This window comes from Pipra filicauda, unplaced genomic scaffold, assembly GCF_003945595.2.
Source record: "Pipra filicauda isolate LSUMZ 115617 unplaced genomic scaffold, ASM394559v2 scaffold169_size1572857_pilon, whole genome shotgun sequence".
NCBI lineage: Eukaryota > Metazoa > Chordata > Aves > Passeriformes > Pipridae > Pipra > Pipra filicauda.
Genome location: NW_024104206.1, coordinates 1420034 through 1439171, shown reverse-complemented (window position 1 = coordinate 1439171; position 19138 = coordinate 1420034). Strand labels below are relative to the sequence as shown.

At 54.6% G+C, this 19138-nt stretch overlaps 1 protein-coding gene across 3 annotated transcripts in view; it reads right to left on the bottom strand.

Annotated features, from left to right (window-relative positions):
• FRMD5 (FERM domain containing 5) overlaps window positions 1-19138 on the bottom strand; it is a 74640-nt gene that overhangs the window by 27395 nt on the left and 28107 nt on the right. Inside the window, exon 1 of one of the 3 annotated variants that reach the window (XM_039379479.1) lies at window positions 7964-8028. The exons of the other annotated variants lie outside the window; for them this stretch is intronic. The gene's annotated coding sequence lies outside the window, so the exon portion shown is untranslated. Of the gene's footprint in view, window positions 1-7963; window positions 8029-19138 lie in introns of those variants that run through there. 3 annotated transcript variants of the gene reach the window in all.

Below are 19138 nucleotides of genomic sequence, written 5' to 3'. Positions count from 1 at the left end.
GCCCAGCAAAGCCACAGTCCAGCTCTTCCTTCGCCCTCTCCGGCCCCGGCAGTGGGGGGAACACAGCAGCTCCCACAGACACAATCCCCAAACCAGCCCCGGGTGTCCCTGTGGCTGTGCTGGACCAACTGCCCCAGTGCTGCATCCCGGGGTGGGGCTGGAGGGGTGCTGAGCATCCAGCACACCCAGGAGAGTGGGCTGAGCCCTGTCATTTGCTTGTACTCCACCAGTGTCAAGTGTCCCCAAACCCTTGTTTTTTGTGTTGCAAAAACGGCTGCAATAATTCGGTGTGAGCTGTGAGACCCCAGAGCACAGAGCTAAAACCCCATGAGAGGGGTCCCCTGCACACCAGGCCTCCACCAGGACCAGTGCCAAGGATTACAGCTTCCCCAGAATTATGTCCCACAAAAGACATGGATTCCTGCAGGCTCCCAAATGCATAGGGGGGAGGTGGGGCTCAGCTCATGCTCCAACAGATTTAAAACCAGAGCTGAAACAAAACAACAAAAGTAAGGGAAAATCCTGATTTCAAACACAAGGCAGATGTTCAAAACTAAGAGCAGGTTCAAAAACAATTAAACAATTAATATTTCCATCTCCTGGAATTGCACATCGAGAATAAAGACCATCAGGCACCAAGAGAGGAGCTCGAGGCCTGTGACTGAGGCAAACCAGCTTTTATTTGTGCTACAAGAATGACCATATGTGGAATCCTTCTGGGAGACTGCAATCAGTCAGATTAACATGATAATGAACTCTGATTTACCCAGCCACGGGAAGATATTTGTCCTGGGAGATGTGGCATTGCTCCCTGAATATTAACAACAAGGACTTGGATTTTATAGCCACAGACAGCACCGGGCTGCAAGAGGGTTCATCATCCCAGGGGGTGATTTCCAGGGGAGGCAGAGAGCCCTTTCAAGGTGTAAAATGATCCCCACTAATAGAGGGGCAGGGAGTAGAAACTTCCCAAGAAATGTGACAGTACCTTCAGCAGCAGATGAGACACAGACCCCAGCCCTGCAGGGGGAAATCTGCACCAAAACAATGTTATTTTATCAATAACACGGGGGGACAAACCTCAGATAACACCCTGGGCACCACACAGGGAGCACAGGTGAGAGAGAGGAGAGTCCAGCCTTGTGGAGAGCAGCCTCACAGGCTGGAAAAGCTTAAACTGGAGAAAATGCTGCTGTGAGCCCTCTTTCCAAAAGGGGGGCTGGGGAAGGCTGTGCCAGCACCAGGGTGCTCTGGGCCACCTCTTGCTGAGTGGGGATGCTGTGGGCAGCAGGGATGCTGCCCAGCTGGGCTCCCACAGCAGTAGCTGTGCTGCTCCCCCCTCCCCTTCCCCCAGACAGGACCTTTGCCCATGGAACCCAATTCAGGGGGATTGGGATGAGCAGCAGCAAACCTGCCCAACCCTTCTGCCACCAAGGCAGCTTGGCAGCTCCTGCAGGCACTGACAGACAGCACTGGGACATGGAGAGACCTTTAGAAGGGGACCCTGCCCCCAGCACCCCCTCCAAGGTTCTGAGGCCACATTCCTGCAGGGATGCAGCAGCACAGCCCATCCCATGGCAAACAAGAGCTCTCCAAGGAAAGGGCACCAGCCCCAGCCCCTTTTCCCCTGAAGCCTTGGCCAAGAGGGGCAGGCAGGGGCTCCAGCACAGCATTCCCTCTGCCCACCTGGGAGCTGAGCATTGCCAGCTGCCAGCCTGGGCCGGGAGTGTGTGAGCAGGGCTGCAGCAGGTCTGATCACAGCCCAGCTCTCCACTGAACGCTCTACAGGCTTGTTGAGCAGCTGGGGGTCGACATCAGAGAGCCTGTGTTTTATTCATCACAGGGCTGAGACAGAAGCACGCTCAGACGAGAACCTGGAACGATGGCAGAACCTTTAACTGGTGTTTTATGGTGCCTGTTCCTCCAAAATCCTGCCCTGCTTGGCACAGGACCCTGGCCTGTGCCTCCCTGTGCCCAGCCCTGTGCTGTGCCGCCTCAGCGGGCAGGGGCTGGAGCTCCTGCTGGGAGCAATGCCACAAAAGTGACAGGTCACGGGTCACCTCTCATCTCCCTGGTCACCCAAACCACCCCCTGACACCAGCCCAGTGCCCACGGGGAGCCAAAAGCACCGACTTGGTGCCGGAGGTGCCAACTCAGGCTCCTGCCACCTGCAGCCCGTGGCATCACAGACCCAGGGCTGCCACTGCTGCAGTCCAGCCCTGGGGATGGCCCATCCCGTGCTGGTGCCACTCACTCCATCAAGGGGTCCAGGGAGTCCTGGACAGGGCTTTGGGAGGCACCAAGGACTAAAACCACCCCTCAAAACCCAAACCAAAAAATCCCCACTTTGCTTCCTGGGTCATCCAGAGCCAACTTGTTTGTTCCCCTCTCTCTAAGCACATTTTTCTCTCTTTTCTAGGGTTTTAGGTTGAAAGAGAAGCTGACCTGGAACTGCAGAATGGATTGTTCTCCTGGGCATCACACACAGACCCTACAAATCCACCAGTTCTTTTCTCATTGAAGGTTTCAGCCGCTCAGGTCCACACTGAGTATTTACAGTGGGCTGTGGTTTGTGGAAAAGGAAAGGAAGAAAAACTGCTTTGGCTGCTGTGGTTTTACTTCCAAAGGCTGCTGGATTGATATTGGGAACAGGCTCTGGAGCAATGTGTTTGTCATCTCAGCAAGGCCTTTGTTTTGCCTCTGGGTTTAAAATCTCAAAATACATATTCAATTAAATGCAAATGCCTGCTTTCACCTGGGACCCAACAAAAGCCTTGTGAAGTGAACACTGACCTTTCACGTTCCCTCTCCATGGCTCCCTGCCTTCTCCTGTGTGTCAAAGCCTTTCAGGAAGACCAGGACTGGTGACCTGGCTGGGAAGAAAGCAGCACCCTCCTGGGTGAGCTGTGGCCAGTAATTGCTGACCCACGGAATCCTGGAACGGACTGAGTTGGAAAGGACCTTAAAGTTCATCTAGTCCACCCGCCCTGCCATGGGCAGGGACACCTCCCACTAGCCCAGGTTGCTTCAAGCCCCATCTAAGCTGGTCTTGGACACTTCCAGGGGTGGAGCAGCCACAGCTTCTCTACCAAACCTGTGCCAGGGCCTCCCCACCCTCACAGCCAGGAATTTCTTCCCAATATCCCATCTGTCCCTGCCCTCTGGCAGTGGGAAGCCATTCCCTGTGTCCTGTCCCTCCATCCCTTCTCCCCAGTCCCTCTCCAGCTCTCCTGGAGCCCCTTTAGGCCCTGCAAGGGGCTCTCAGGTCTCCCCAGAGCCTTCTCTTCTCCAGGTGAACCCCCCCAGCTCTCCCAGCACAGGGACACCCAGTCAGTCCCAGGGCATCACTGGGGCCACCCTGCAGCTGTGGATGAGCCCTGGGGGACTGCAGGGACAGCACAGCCCCTGCCACCCCCATGTGCTCCCCAGGGAGGGCTGCTGGCTCTGCTCTGCTCCAGTCTATGGGAACAGGGCTCTGCAAGATGCCCTCCTGCTGAACACCCGTGTTCCCTGCAGCCCCCAGGAGCCATGGACAGCCCTGGCCCTGCTCCAGCCACACACACAGTGCCAGGGGAAGGAGCCACGGGCTGGCTCAGCACAGAGCTCTCGTGGTGCCAGCACAGGGGATGGGGCTTTGCTCAGCTGCTCTATTTTTAAAGAGCCCCCAAAAGGCCTCTGTCCTTCCAGTCACATGCCAGTGTCACACATGACCTTTTCAGATTAACCCAAGAGGGCACAAAGCATTCTCTGGGGACGGTGATTTGGGGGATGGTGATGTGGGCTGACATCTCCCTGCAAACACAGTGCTGGGATGGTGCAGTGAAAACCTCAGGGAACTTCAGGCCCTTTTGAGCTCAGAGCGGGCGATGCTGCCCCCAGTGCCACCCCCAGGGTGTCCCCACCTGCCCTCCACAGCCGGGTCCCCTGGGGGAGGTGCCCAGCAGCACAAGGCCAAGGCTGAGCCCAGCTCAGCCCCCAGGTGGGAACCATCCCTTTGCACCAGCCTGGAGCACAGAGGAGGGGCTTGGTATTTAAAGCTCCAGGTTTGGACAGGATCTGCAGTAACATCTGCAGGAAGGATGTGCCATCCTCCATGGCAAACTCTTGGAGAAGCGGAAGGAAAACTGTCATTCCATCCATTTCCCAAGCTGTCCAGCAGGATCCAACCACCCACAGCAAGCCAGAAGCAGGATTACTTGTTTTGTTGTTTTTTTCCAAACAGAAACAAGTGACCTTATTTCTGTGTTCTCTCCTGAGCACTGGCACACCTCCCCTTGGCTCTGTCACAGCCCCTGGCAGGGGACACTGGAGGGCTGGGGATTGTCCCCCTCTGCCAGGCACCTGTGTTCCTGTAGGAAAATGTTGATTTAAGCCTGGATGGCTGTGTAACCTCTACCACAGCCCAGATCAGGGGATGGGAACTGTGGCTCATCCCCCAGCCCACTGAGCCCCGCAGGGGGTGCAGGGCCAAGTCCATCCTCAGGTCACCCAGGGCTTCACCCTTCCACCCATCACTGCACCGGGATGGAAAGCCTGGTAAGGAAACGAGACCCTCTTTGCACCCCCCCACCCCTCGATGGTGGGTGAATGGGGAGAGCAGCCCACAAAACCAGCCCGGATTTCTAACAGCAAATGCTTTTCCCACATTATATTCCACAAATCAGTGATCTAATCCCACTAGCAGCAGCGCAGGCAGCGCACAGCTTTCATCGCTCCGGAGCAATCCCCGTCCCCGGGCACGGCACCCCCGGAACGCCCAACCCCGCCCGGCTTCAGAGCAGCCGCCAAATCCCAAATGCCGCCGGAACGCTGCCTTGATGTTAACGTGTTTACTTTCCATATCAAACCCGACAGAACAAAGGATTCTCAGCTCCACTCAACACAAAGATGTTTGACAAAGCATCACGGCTGGGGATGAGCCCTTGGAGGGGTGGCTGCGGCTCCCCAGACGCGTCCTGCTGCACTGGCACCTCAGAGAGGAACCAGGAGTGTCCCCCAGGGAGGGAACCCACCGGGCCCCCCATAACCACCTGCCAAACCCACCCACTGCCACAGCCAGCAGAGCCATGGAGGGACCACGGGCAGTGCCACACTCTGATGGATGAATGTCCAGTGGGAACACAAGCCCATGGCAGGAAGAGGACAAAGCCACCAGTTCCAGGTGCTCTGGAGCCCCACAAAGCCCATTCCCACCCCTCCCTGCAGAGCCCCTCTGTACAGTACAGGTGGTGAGTGAGAGGGGGGACCAGCAGCTCCTGGGGCAGTCTGGGCTTGGAAGGGTTCAGCTTCCCAAAATCTGGGGAAGCATCAACTTTCTGTGACAGCAGGAAAGGAGTGACCAGGTCTCCAAGCCCAGGGCTGCTCACGTGTGGAGGGGTCTGGCCAAGCTGCTCTGCAGGGCTGGGGCTCCCCTGGGCCCCCCGGGCTCTCAGCCCTGAACTGAGGTTGGATCCAGATCTGCCATCTCACCCCAAAACCCTGGCACCCAGACCCGGTGGGTTTGGGCACCTGCAGCACACAGTGACTTTGCCAAGGTCAGGAACTGGCACAGCCTCTGGAATGCCAGGTCTCCGGTCCTGGAGAGGCACAGGGGCACCCAGGACCTGCCAGCTGGGGTTCTGACATGTCTGCACAGTCTTCAGCTACTAAATTACAAAGCACTTATCATTTAATTCCCTGTTTTATATTGTACCTGTGAGCAATGTGCAAAGCCCTGTCTCAGAAGCCACAGAGCCCATCCCACCGTGCCAGCACACCAAAGGCTGAGCTTCCCAGGGTGCAGCTCTCTGTCCGTGACCAAAGGGGACTCCAGCACAGGGTTCCCCTGCCCACTGCCTGGACTGGGAGGCTCCAGCAGTGACTGGTCCCCAACCAGCACAGTTGGCTGCCCATCAATTTGTATTCAAATTCTGCACCACCAAACCAGCTGGGCACATCCTGGCCCTTTCAGGGTCACTACTCCTGAGCACATCCAAATTGAGCCGCTGCCAGGTGTGGCTCACTCCCGAAAACCTGTCCTTGCTGCAGGCAGGGGGGCCATGGGAGAGCCAGGGAGGTGCTGCCAGCGGGCACAGCACAGGGCACACTGAAGGGTTTTAACCATCACTGACACTTCCCTTTTAAACTGAGATCCAAAGCCATTCCCATTCCCCAAATCCTCAGTGAATGCCAGGGCAACCCCTGGGAGTGCTCCAGGGAGATCCAAAAGGCAGCCCCTCTGGAACAGTCGGGGTATTTTTGCTCATGGAAAGAACGTGGGAATCGCAGACGGACAGAGGCAACCATCCCCTTCAGGCCTGGCCAGCTCATTACAGACTCCAAGTCCAAATTCCTTTATCACTATTAAAAATCAACTCCTGGCAATGCTAAAAATCAGAGACATGAAAAGAAACTGTCTGAATTCCATGTCTGTGTTCCAGACAGCCACCACAGCCAGGGCACTGACACTGCTCAGAGAATTTCATATTTAGAGATAAAAATAATCCACAGAAACATGGCCCAGGGCTCTCCCAGGGGCTCAGAGACAGCTGAGTCTTGTTCACAACCTGAATTTCAGGACAGATCTCCACTGACAGCAGCCGTTTGCTGACCCTGCTGCTCCTCCCTGGGACAGGGGCCCACACTGAGCCCCCATCCCACAGGGACACCCCCCTGCACCCCTGACCCCAGAGCAGGACACACAGCGGGCTCTGACCACAGCCCTCAGCAGCCCCCTGTACCATGGCTCTGCCCTTCCTGCAGGAGCACTTTGGGAACACGAACACTCCCCAGCCCGGTGCATTTCCCGAGAAAACCCGGATTACACGAGGGGATTACTCGTGTTGGTGGGGAGAGTCATTGTTCTGAGCCCAGATGGCCACTAAGCCCCACCACAGCCCGGATCAGCCGATGGGAACTGCTCAGCTTAGTGGAAGGGGACTGCTGGAGCACGTGATGGGAGCTGCTGCAGGCTGAGCATCCGCACAGGGAACGCTGCAGTACTCACACTGCCACAGCTCAACAGTAAATACAGAGGCTTTCCTGTTCTGCTCCCCCCAGAGCCACTGTCCCCCGGTATCCACAGGGCTCACACTTCCAGGAGCCAGTTGGGATGTCTGTGGAGCAAACAGCCCCCTCAGAAAGCCTTTGGAATGAGGTGGGAGCCCAGCAAGGGCTGGGGAGGCTGGTGGACAAACACAGGAGAACCGGGATGGGCAGCTGGAGAGGGCTGGAGATGGACTGGAAGCAGGAGCCTGCCAGTAGGTTTTACCTTGTCAAGAGAAACCAGAATTGGCTTACAAGCCTGAAGTGTCCTATCTATGAGCACTGTCCATCCTCCCAACATCGTGGTGGGTCCCAGCTTCTGTGGGAACATTTCCCATCCTTAAAGCCCAAGTTTAAAATCCTTGGTGTCACTTGTGTGGCAATGTCTGAGCCCACCCAGTAACCTGGAGAGGGGAAAAAGTGAGCAAAGCTGGGTGAACCTGGCATTGAGGGACAGCTGAACATGTGGCCCTTTAAGTAAAATGAAATAAAGGAGATGAAGATCATAGAATCATGGAAGCATTTAGGTTGGAAAAGCCCTCCTAGAGCACCCAGTCCAACCCTTCCCCCAGTACTGAGATAGAACTCGGTGCTCTGGCTCCTGAGTTTATTTTAAAACAGAGGCCTGCAGAGGCAATAAAAATAATTACAGTAATGAAGTCATTGTGCCTGCACTATCACATCGGATTATCTCAGGGCTGGCAGAAGATGAGCCCCCCAGGAAAAGTCTCCTTTTACTCAGAGTCAGGAGTGCTGCCAGGGCAGCCTGGGTACCACTGGGGTTGGCACAGCTCCCTGTCACGGCCAGGACAGCCCGGGCACAGGCAGGGTCAGCACAGCTCCCTACCACCATGGAAGTTCCCTTTTTTCCCTCCCTAGTGACACAGCCATCCCTGCAGGCAGAGGCTCCTCTCCCTGTACCACCCCAAGGGACACTCACCTTCTCCCACCGCAGGGCTCCTGCCCCACGTGCTGCAGAAATGTCCTTTTTCCAGCCTCCCAGCTGCTGGCTGCTCCTTTGTCCCCGCTGTCACCACGTGCAGAGCCTCTGGCTCGGCTCCAGAAGGCCCTTTGTTGCCTGCACGGGGCTCACTCAGCCCCAGGTTTGCTGTGCCAGCACCCGTGCAGCACCTCTGCCCAAACCAGCTGCATTCCCCACTCCGTCTGCTCTGCCAGGGATAAGGAAAAGCAAGAGCACACCCAGCACTGCTGTCAGAGGGGAAAAATCCTCCTCTCTCAGGCTTCACCCACTGCAGTGTGTTCAGTGAGGCAGGACTCACGGGAGAGGTCGGGGCTGTCCTGAGTTTCTCTGGAGCGAGGGGGGAAAGGAGAGAAGTGACTGAACAGTGACTCAGCTCTGGCCAGGCAGCTCCGCAGCCACTGTGTCAGGGGTGGGAGGGAAAGCAGGAACACTCCTTTGTTAGGAGCCTTAACAAAGGGAAAACACCAAAGAAACCCTTCTCCAAAGAGACAGGATCTCAGAAGGTTCCCAGCACGGCTCCATCCTGGATGTCTCCACAAATGGCACATCTGAGCTCTCCCCGGAGGATGTTTTCCTGAATTAAATTCTCTCCTGGTTGGGATCTGCAGAGCCCAAAACAACAGCTGTGCCAGCAGTTGATAACGAATTTTCACCCAGACACCTCCCTCATTGTTGATTTTAAACCATCACCAGACCCTGGGTGCAGAGACCCTTTTCCTGCCAAGTTGCCCCATTCTGAGGTGGGAAGAGGCAGCGATAACACCCAGGAGCTCCTTCCCCCTCCCACAGCATCTCGTGAGTGCATTTCCAATTACTCATGTTAAAAAGGCCCCTCAGCCCCCCTTGGCCATATTTACCTCCCTTAATTAAAGATGGCAGCAATAAACATGAAATATGGACAAAAGGAGATTTTAATAAATGCTGCCTCGGGGAGCCCAGGGCCAGGCTGGAAACACTTAATATCTGCTGCTGCACTGTTATGGAATTAAAACAATAGATCACCACATAAAAGCGATATTAAAAATAATTACCATAAATTAGGCTCGGGTAGGCTGGAACCCCCCAGCTGGGGGAGGGGGAAGTGCCTTCCCATGGTTTTTCCAGGAAAAGCCACATGCCTGACTCAGATCTGCTCCATCTGCTAGAGAACCAAACAGTGGCATCTCCTTCCAGGGGCTGTGGCCACAAACACTTTTCCCCCTCCCATTCCCACCCTCAGTCATGGATTTCAAGGTGACTGAACCTGAAATAATTAGTCAGTGCCTAATTAGCTTTCCCCTGCCCTGCAGAGCAAGGACCCAGCTCCTGGTCAGCATCCAATGGTAGGATTCAAATATTTGCATTCAGGAAGAGGAAACTCCTGGCAGAGTCCAGATTTAAGCATTTAAATTGGAATTTCTTTGGGCTAGGGACCTTGGGCGCTTCAGGGTGATGCAAAAACTCATCTCATTTTATACCTCAACATGAGAAAGCTTCAAAAGTCTGATGGAAAACAGGATTCTCCCAATAAATGAGAAGGATGAGTGTCAGCACGGGCAAACACCATCTGATCAAGGATCTGCTGGTACCAGAGAGCAGACCCCAAACCTGGAGAAAAATGAACCCTGTCAAATCCATTTGAGCCTCTGATGATTTAAAAAATTGGTTAATAAAGGCAACGGTGCTGATTTAATAGATTTAGACTCTGGCAGACACTTAACCTGGTATGGCATAACATTTTGATTAAAAATGAGACTGATACAAGAGCAACATGACACGCACTAACAGGATTAAAAGCTGCCTGCAACGCAATTAGGATGCTGCAACTGCTGGGTGGTTGAACAGGGATCCTTGGGAAAACAGGTCCAGTTCCCAAGATTTTAATGTAAAAGCTGCAAGAAGACAAAGCATTGCTGTGTAGCTGGCAGAGAACATGGAGCAGGGAACAAGGAGGCACCGGGACACCGGGACAGAGCGGCTGGAATTGCTCTGTAAACTAAATACAGGTGAAAAATCAGCATCCAAACTGTGGCTGCCCCATCCCTGGAAGTGTCCAAGGCCAAGCTGGACAGGGCCTGGAGCTACCTGGGCTGGTGGAAGGTGTCCCTGCCCATGGCAGGGGGTGGAACAAGATGAGCTTTAAGGTCCCTTCCAACCCAGGCCATTCCAGGATTCTGTGATTTTCTCCCTGCCAAGCGAAGTGCTCACACCAGGGAACAGGAAGAACGTACATCCATCTTCTTGCTTCCACAAATAAAGCAAATCTTCCCCTAGATTAAAAGTCCCAACTGGATTCAGAAGAGGGACACTTTCCAGAGGGTGGGAATTCAAGGCAAGGTGTCTCTCCAGCACATCTCCAGGAAGGTGAGATGTCCCAGCTCCTCACCTGTGAGAACAAGGGAGGCAGCAGCAGGAGGGGTGATGACAGCAGGGTGGTGACAGCACAGGCTGTAGGGCCAGCAGGGTGACAGGAGGGGGAATGCTGGGAGGGGACATGTCCCTGCTGGGCACAGGCTGAGCCGACCTCAGAGAGGGAAGGAAAAGCTTTGTCTGCCTTACAGACTGAATTTCCCAAGTACATCCCCATCAACATCAGGGCTTAAATGTTTGTAAATCCACATCACAGTTCTGACACTCTCTGGGGAGTTGCCAACAGCTTTGGACTTGCAGGATATTTACATCTATGATAAAATTAAACAACAAAACTGAAACATCTCAGTTTGTCTCGACTCAGGGATTTACTACAGCTTCACTACAGCTTCTGGGCCCCAGCCTGGGGAGAGGAGTACAAATGATTCCTCTGGTCGGAGTTAGAGCAGGGATTGCAAGACCAGCAGAGGAAAGCACAGCTGAAGAAGCCCCAGGATGAGGAGACCCTTCCCCAGCTCCTGCAAGGAAATCCTGCACCTGCCTGTGCCTGCAAGAGTAATAAAATCTCTTGGGTGGGAAGAGGCATCCATCTTCCTCACCAAAGGGAGCTCGGAGCGGACAGGAGGGGAGAGGAACCCTGAGAGGAACCCACTTAAAGCCCACAGGGAAACAACACAACCAGCATCAGGTGTGAGAGCTGTTTGTAGCCTCCTCTCCACCCGGGGCCACTGCTCGGCTTTTAACTGGAGCGAAGGCAAACCCTCCTCTGAGAAGCAAGGTGGAAATGTGGCAGCATTTGCAGCACCTGCCTTTTCCTGGTTCTGCATTTTTCCCTGGATAAGGTCCACAACACGTACCAGCCTATGATTCTATGATTTGGTGCCTCTTCCCCAGTCGCTGGCTCACAGTTTTGTCCACTGCAACCCCTGCCTTGGACTTCACAGAATCATGGAATCACAGAGCCCTTTAGGCTGGAAAGGCCCTCTAAGACCCTTGAGTCCAATGTTTCCCAGCACTGCTGAGGCCACCACCGACCCACGTCCCCAGGTGCCACATCCACACACCTGTGAAATCCCTCCAGCTCACATCCCACCTGCAGGTTTGCAGGAACAGCCATGGACATGTTCTGCTCCTCATCTTCACTTCTGTGAGAATAGAGGGGTTTCCTATGGAAATGTTTGAGCTGCTCTGTGCTGTACAAACAGCCCTGAACTGACTGCCCTGAGCTGATTAATTCCAGCCTGGCTTTCTGCAGACAATCACAGACGACTCCAATTCCACCCAGACTCAGCTATCCTGAAGTCGCCAGATAACTCTGACTTTCTAATTTTATCTTTTGAATAAAATAAGCCCAAAAAAACCCCCTGAAAATGACAGGCGTGCATCACTAACAGGGTATGATAAACCAGGCCTGTGGCTTTTGGGGGACTTGAATTAGACAAAGAGAGCCAAAATCTCCACCATTTCCCTTAGTAAATTCTTCCCACAGCTTTAACACTTTCTGTTAAAGTAACACTCAGTCCTGCCAATGTTACACCAACGTCACCCCCTGTGACTTGATCTGGTGGTATTTTGGGGACTAACTAGGATTAAAACCACATTAAATACCTGGTTTCTCCCCCAAATCCTTCTCCCTCCTTCCACCTCAACAGAACTTGCAAAATCACAGTTTCTAGTCTTCCATTTTTTATTTGGTGGTATTTTGTGCAGTAATCACTCCAGGCTGGATAAACAGGCTGGCTCCAGCAGCCGTCCCAGATCCCACCAGGTGCCTCAAAACACGAGTGCAAATTGCACATTTAGGAAAAAAGGCCACAGTTTTGCCCATTTTAGCATCAGAGCCCCACACCCTCCTCACCCCCTGACCTCACCCCCACCCCTAAATCTGCACAGTGCCCTCCCTGAGCCGTGTGCCTGGAGCACCAACCAGGAGTGCCAGGGCACAGCTCCTGACGCTCGTCACGCCGATGCTTTCTGACTAATTACTGCTATAAAAAGCAAAAAGCTGTCAAAGAGAATTATTCAGCTTCTGCAAGAGTGAAACAGAGATGTGTGAGAGGAAATGGTGCCCCTTCAGACTCTGGTGGTGCCTGCAAGGATTAACTCAACCTTGTAGCACCTGCTAATGACATTTTTTACCACACCCATCCCAAAATGTTCCAGCTGCAGGGAAAAAGAGGCAGAAGCAGCTTGGGGTACAGGAGAGGCTTGGGGAGCAGGAATCCAGCTGGAGGGGTTTGACTCCAAGCCTTCTGCTCTTAGAATCACAGAATCCCAGACTGTGTTGAAGGGACCTTAAAGCCCATCCAGTTCCACCCCCTGCCATGGGCAGGGACACCTTCCACTAGCCCAGGTTGCTCCAAGCCCCGTCCAACCTGGCCTTGGACACTTCCAGGGATCCAGGGGCAGCCACAGCTTCTCTGGGCAACCTGTTTCCCTTGCTACTGTAATCCAAAAATCACCCCTTACAGCAGCATAACACCAAAGGGCTCAAACCATGGCTCCATGGAACAGTAAATCCCATTTCCCTCACTGGGTTGTGCTGGAATGAGCTCGGCAGTGGCACCAGCTCCTGACTCAGGGGGGGCCTGGGGGCTGCCCCATGGTAGGGATCCAGCTGTGGTGTTTGAAGGGAAGCAGTTGTGCTTTCCCAGGGTTCATTTTCCTTGCTGTGCAAACACGGCGAGTCAGGGGCTCTCCTGGGGAGGCAGCTGCTGTCCTGGGCAGGACCTTGGGAATGGAGCAGTTCTCCAGGAGAGCATCTCCAAACATCCAACCCCCACGGCCAGGCTACCATGGACGTTGGGTTGGCTTTGTGGGGGGGGGGGGGGGAGCACACATGATGAGTAAGGTGAGAAAAAAGAGAAATTCGGGCATTTGGGAATGAGTCCATACTTACAGGAGCATCTGATCCAAACAAAGGTGGGCTTTGGAGTCCTTCCCCATGTGGATGCTGCAGTGCCCTGAAGCCAAACTGCTGCTCCTTCCCTCCATGAGAGAGGACAGGGATGGGAGGGCAGAGCCATGCCTCTAACCACCACCTCTAGCCCTAAAATGTCATTTATCAGCAGTCAAGTCATCTGGAAACAGCAGCAGCAGCTTTATTCCCCACGTTTTCCCTGGAAGTCAGAAAAAAGTCCCAAAAAAGCCTGTCCTCCAGCAGCAAGTGTATTTAAAATATTTCCCTGTAACTCTGAACATGCCATCTGCTCCTTCTGCCAGCCCCAGTGCTGCTGTGCAAGTCAGCCCTGTCTCCATCCTTTCTGCCAAGCAAGAACTGTAAACTCCCCTCCTCTTCCTCGCTCCACCATCCACTGCCCTGCCTGAGCCCAGCTGCCAGCCCACAGCCCTTCCAGCCCCCTTCTCACCTGCCTCCTCTCCCTCCTCCTCCTCTTCCCTCCCACCAGGGCAGTCCTGTCCTGCCTCATGAATCAGTAACTTGCCTTGGCACAAGGTGTCCCCACACAGCCACGCTGCCAGAGTGACCCTGTGGCAGCCTCGTGTCCGGGTGAGCCTTCAGGATCACTCCAGTGCCTGACTCTGAAGTGCTGATGTCCTTTGTCACGTAAGGTGACCTTGCAGAGGATTCATAAAGACTGGCTCTATAGTGTTTTAAATAAATCAGCCTGTATGTGCACAGCCCCAGCCCCAGGCAGGCACAGGCAGCCTGGTCCCACCCGGGGGCACAGCAGGAGGGGCAGGAGATCGGGGTGCCAAGGGAGAGCTCTCAGATGAGATTTTAGAGAATGAGCAGAGATGCCCTGGGACATGCAGCCACAGCACAGCTCTGCTTCCCTGCACAGCATGGGGGATGCACATGGCACTGCACCCACAGAACCATGGAATCCCAGAATGGTTTGGTGGGAAGAGACCTCAAAGACCAACTCGTTCTCTGCCATGGGCAGGAACACCTTCCACAAGCTCTGTCCAACCTGGCCTTGGACACTTCCAGGGATGGAGCAGCCACAGCTTCTCTGGGCAACCTGTGCCAGGGCCTCACCACTCCCACAAGGAAGAATTTCTCCACAGTATCCCATCTAACCCTGCCCTCTGGCAGTGGAAAGCCATTCCCTCTTGTCCTGTCACTCCAGGCCCTTGTCCAAAGTCCCTCTCAGGCTCAATACTCTTGTTCCCCAAATCACTGGACATTGTCCTGTCCATTGTGGCCCATCTGGGGGCTGAGCCTGCCCGTGAACGACCAACAACAGTCCGACCTTGCAGTGCTGGAGCCTCTCCTGGCTCCTGCCCTCCTGGGGGCCGCGGGCTCGGGAGGAAGAACGTTATGAACTGCACGTGACAAAATGGAAATTCAGCGCTGAGGGCGCCGCGCCTGCCCCAGATTCGGCACTGGATCAGATCGGGGTGGACAGCCACGAGTGCTGCTGCAGGGCTGGGACAGCCACGAGTGCTGCTGCAGGGCTGGGATGTCACACACAGCAGTGTCACATCGCTTCATGTCACACCGTGTCCGGGACGGACCCGCACCCGTGCAGGGCACAGCAATCTGCTCCTGCACATCCCGGGACCACAAACAGCCCCACAGAGCCCTCGGGGACAGGGGGGCAGGGTTTGTCCAACATCTCTGCCCCCTGCCTTTCCTGCTGGATCCCTGGTGTTTGGGGAGCAGCCGCAAAACCCTCTGGATGCTGCTCCCCGACTGCATGCCGGGTCTGCCCCTCTGCTCCCTCCATCCTCCTCCTGCTCCTCACAGCCCCTCAGACCCCCCCTAGACCTGCCCTGGCAGCCCCTCATTAAATTCAAAACCTCAAAACCAGAATCAGAGGGAGCGACACAGGCAGAGTAACCCAGAAATGCCTCAAAACTACAGGAATTAACCACCCGTTAATTGTCTTGGGGGAAAAAACCACAACGGGCTCATTTTTGGCTGAGCTGTTTCTAAATCTCGTGTATGTCACGGCCTCTTTTCCTTCTTCCACTGAGTTTGGTTTCCAATTTGTTCACTCCAAAGCCTCTCTTTGTGTTTGCATTTAAATTTTCGCCTTCGCTGATTTCCTGAGCAAAAAAACCATGGGATGAGCGAGGAGCTGAGAAATCCTGCAGAGGATGTGACCACTGTGCCAGCACCGGGTTCAGCTGCTGCAGCCAAAGTGCTGCTCCCGGCTCTGAAATCAGATTCCCAACTGCAGGAGCACCCCAGCACCCAGGGCATCTCCTTCCCTGCGCCAGGGAAGGGTTCAAGGCCAGGCTGGATGAGGCTTGGAACAACCTGATCTAGTGGAAGGTGTCCCTGCCCATGGCAAGGGATGGAGTGAGACGGGCTTTGAGGTCCCTTCTGCCTTGAAAACACCCACAGCAACAATGATGCTTCTGCCCTTTGCTCTTTTCACTTCTCATCTATTCAATTTACCCCATTTTTTCTTCATGGTTTGAAAGTCAGTCCTCCCTGTGCTGTGCTGTTCTGTGAGCTCCTCTCAGTTCTCCAGTACAGAAAACATATTGCCACAAGATTTTGCTTTACACTGAGCTCTGTCATTCAGGTACTAAAGTGAATTGATTCCAAGGCTCAAGGCAGGCTCCCTCAGGCACTGAACTACAGGATTCAGCCAGGAATTCCTACAAACAGGCATTAATGCAAATGACAGCGAAGTCATAGGAAGACGCTGTCAAAATTGATAACTTGAAAAAAGCACCCCCCAGAAGCAAGCCCCAATCAAAGCCCTGCACATGGGATGTGCAGAGACATCCTTCTGGCCACTGGCTGCCTTTGGAGGGAGAGCTCTTTTACCAGAACACAGCAGAATGTTATGATTTATCCATTCTCAGGGCACTGCTGTCTGCCTCGGCCCACAAGACCCTCTAAGGATGGTAAGTGTCCCCCTGGCAGGGCCAACCTGCCCCCATGGCAGGGCCAACTGGCACCTCATGGCACTGCCAGCCAGACTAGAAGAGCTGGCACATGGCACAGGGTGATGCCACCAGCACAGTCTCAGCAAGTCTAACCAGAGGTCCCCAGTTCTTCCCCTCCCTCTCAATTCCTTCCCAATATCCCATCTCTCCCTGCCCTCTGGCAGTGGGAAGCCATTCCCTGTGTCCTGTCCCTCCATCCCTTCTCCCCAGTCCCTCTCCAGCTCTCCTGGAGCCCCTTTAGGCCCTGGAAGGGGCTCTCAGCTCTCCCTGGAGCCTTCTCTTCTCCAGGGGAACCCCCCCAGCTCTCCCAGCCTGGCTCCAGAGCAGAGGGGCTCCAGCCCTGGGAGCAGCTCCGTGGCCTCCTCTGGACTCTCTCCAGCAGCTCCACGTCCTTGTGCTGTTGTTCCCAGGGCTGGAGCAGCTCTGCAGGGGGGTCTCACCTGAGGGGGCAGAGGGGCAGAATCCCCCCCTACCCTGCTGCCCACGCTGGGGGATGAGTTCAGGATACAGGGTCAGCTCTGGGGAGAGGCTCCTACCCCTGCACATCCTTCCTGGAGGAATGCTGGAAAATCCTAGGGATGTTGTAAAAAGAGACAGGAATGGTCTGGAAGCAGCTGCCTGGCAGGGGAGTGCCGAGGAGCTCAGCCTCTCATACATCAGAGGAAGAGCAAGAGGTGACACAATGATCATCCATAAATGCCTTCACAGAGAGAAAATATCAGCTACTAAAGGGCTCTTCAATCAAGTGAAGAGAAGCAGCACAGACCCAGCCTCTGGGGGCTGGAACAGACGCACTTGGGTTAGAAACAAGATGCAGTCTTTAAAAATAAGAGTGATTAAGCAGCGGCATAAACTGCCCCTGGGGGTGGTGGATCCCGCAGCTCGTGGTGCCTCCGAGTCAAGATGAGCTCTGAGACGAGCCCCTGAGTCGAGATGAGCTCTGAGACGAGCCCCTGAGTCGAGATGAGCTCTATTCCAGCACAGGCTCCAGACATGTCTCCAGATGCCTCCTCGCTGCTGCCAGCACCCACGGCCCCCACAGAGGTGGCACAGTGCAGGCCATGGGATGGGCCCCTGACATGGCACATGTCCAGGGTCGGTGCCTCCCTGCAGCTCGTCCCTGGGGTTAAATATTCTGATTTGCACTGTGCCTCTGAATGAGCTTCCAGCGTGAGCCATTGCCCCATCCCTCGGAGTGTCCAAGGCCAGGTTGGAGGAGGCTTGGAGCAACCTGGGCTAGTGGAAGGTGTCCTTGCCCATAGCAGGGGGGGGTGGAATGAGATGGGCTTTCAGGTCCCTTCCCACCCAAACCATTCCATGGTACTATGACCACCATGGAGCACACACGGCTTCTGTGCAAAGAGGTGAAGAGGTGAGAAGGTGGGGAGGGGAGGAGGATGACAGGTGAAGAGGAGAAGAGGTGGCCTCCAGTACCCAGCCCTCTCTCCATCACCAGTTTCCCCAGACACAGACTTCTAAACAAAGCCAAATGATCCAATTTGCTGTAAATTTTCCCTCTGGAGTCAGCTCTCCGTGCCCAGCGGGGGGATGGCACGTGCCAGCAGGAGTTTGCCTTGACGAAACTCCCGTTATTCACAGTGTGTGGGAAAGGAGGCAGGAATAAATGGGGATACTTTGTGAAATGGATGGAATATGGCAGTTGGTGAAGGCACTGCTGTTGGTTTCAGATGCAAACACCCCGGCCCAGAGGATCTGAGCGAGCGGGAACGTGCGGGAGCAGCTGGGAGCAGCGCTGGAGGATGCCGTCGCCATGGCAACGGGATGAACACGCTACCACTCGGATCAAGGACACAATTTTATTGTCCAAGTGCCGAGGATTTTTTAGCCCAGTTTCCAGGGACCGCGTGTTAATAACAGTTGCATCCTATTTATCCTGGGCCTTTATTGTCTCCGTAATGAGCTCTCCAGGAAAACCTGGAGAGCGTTTCCTCGGAGGCTCCGCGCCAGAAACGCGACTCCGAGTTAAGTGGTTTGCTTTGCTGGCAATTCCCTCCCTTGCCCACACGCTTTGAAATACAGAGCAGGCTGATTAACTATTAATAACAGGGCACTGACAAACCACACATTGTGCCCCGGGTTCTGCCAGTTGTTCCAGAGGCACCCGGAGCTCTCGCTGTGGCAGCGGGGACACTCCTCACCCCGCCATGGGTGGGACACACCATGGTTACCCCCCTGCTGTGCCCTGCCTGGTGCCCCAGAGCTGCACATTCCAGCAGTTTGGGAGAGGATCAGCTCAGGTGGATGACAATGATGATGATGATGAATGACAGGACGTGGCTGTGCACACAAAGCTTCCCAGTGCCCTCCAAGGATAACGCCAGAGCCACGCGATCAAAGTCTGGAATTCCTTTCCTACTTACAGATGGTTGGACTCAATGATCCTGGAGGTCTTTTGCCACAAAACATGATTCCATGATTCTATTAAATACATTGATATTATTACTGTGCTGTTAACTTATTTCCTGTATAGAAGGAAATCTTGGCTGGCCCCAGTGAGGTCTGACTCCAATGAATCCAATCCCCTGTCCCTTCAGTATTCCAGCAGTGATTACCCTCACAGAAACCAGGGACCTCCGACGTGACCATCTCCTGGGAGCCCAGAACAGTCCCAAGCAGGGTGAGGGCATGGATTCACCACTGCTTTTGGACTGTGCTGCTGCTGAGCTGGGGGTGCTTTTCTCTCATTTCACCCCCTCCCACCCAATCCCTGTGCCAAGCTGGAGCTGTGGTCACTCTGTGCTGTCAGTTTAAATCCCAGTGGCTGCTGCAGCCCTGAGGATGAGGGATCAGCAAACCAAACCCGCAGGCAGCAGGCGCTGCCAAGCCCAGCTCTGCAGCCACTTTCCATCACTGCAGCCCAGCTGCTCCCAAATCCTGGGATTTACCACCTCTGCC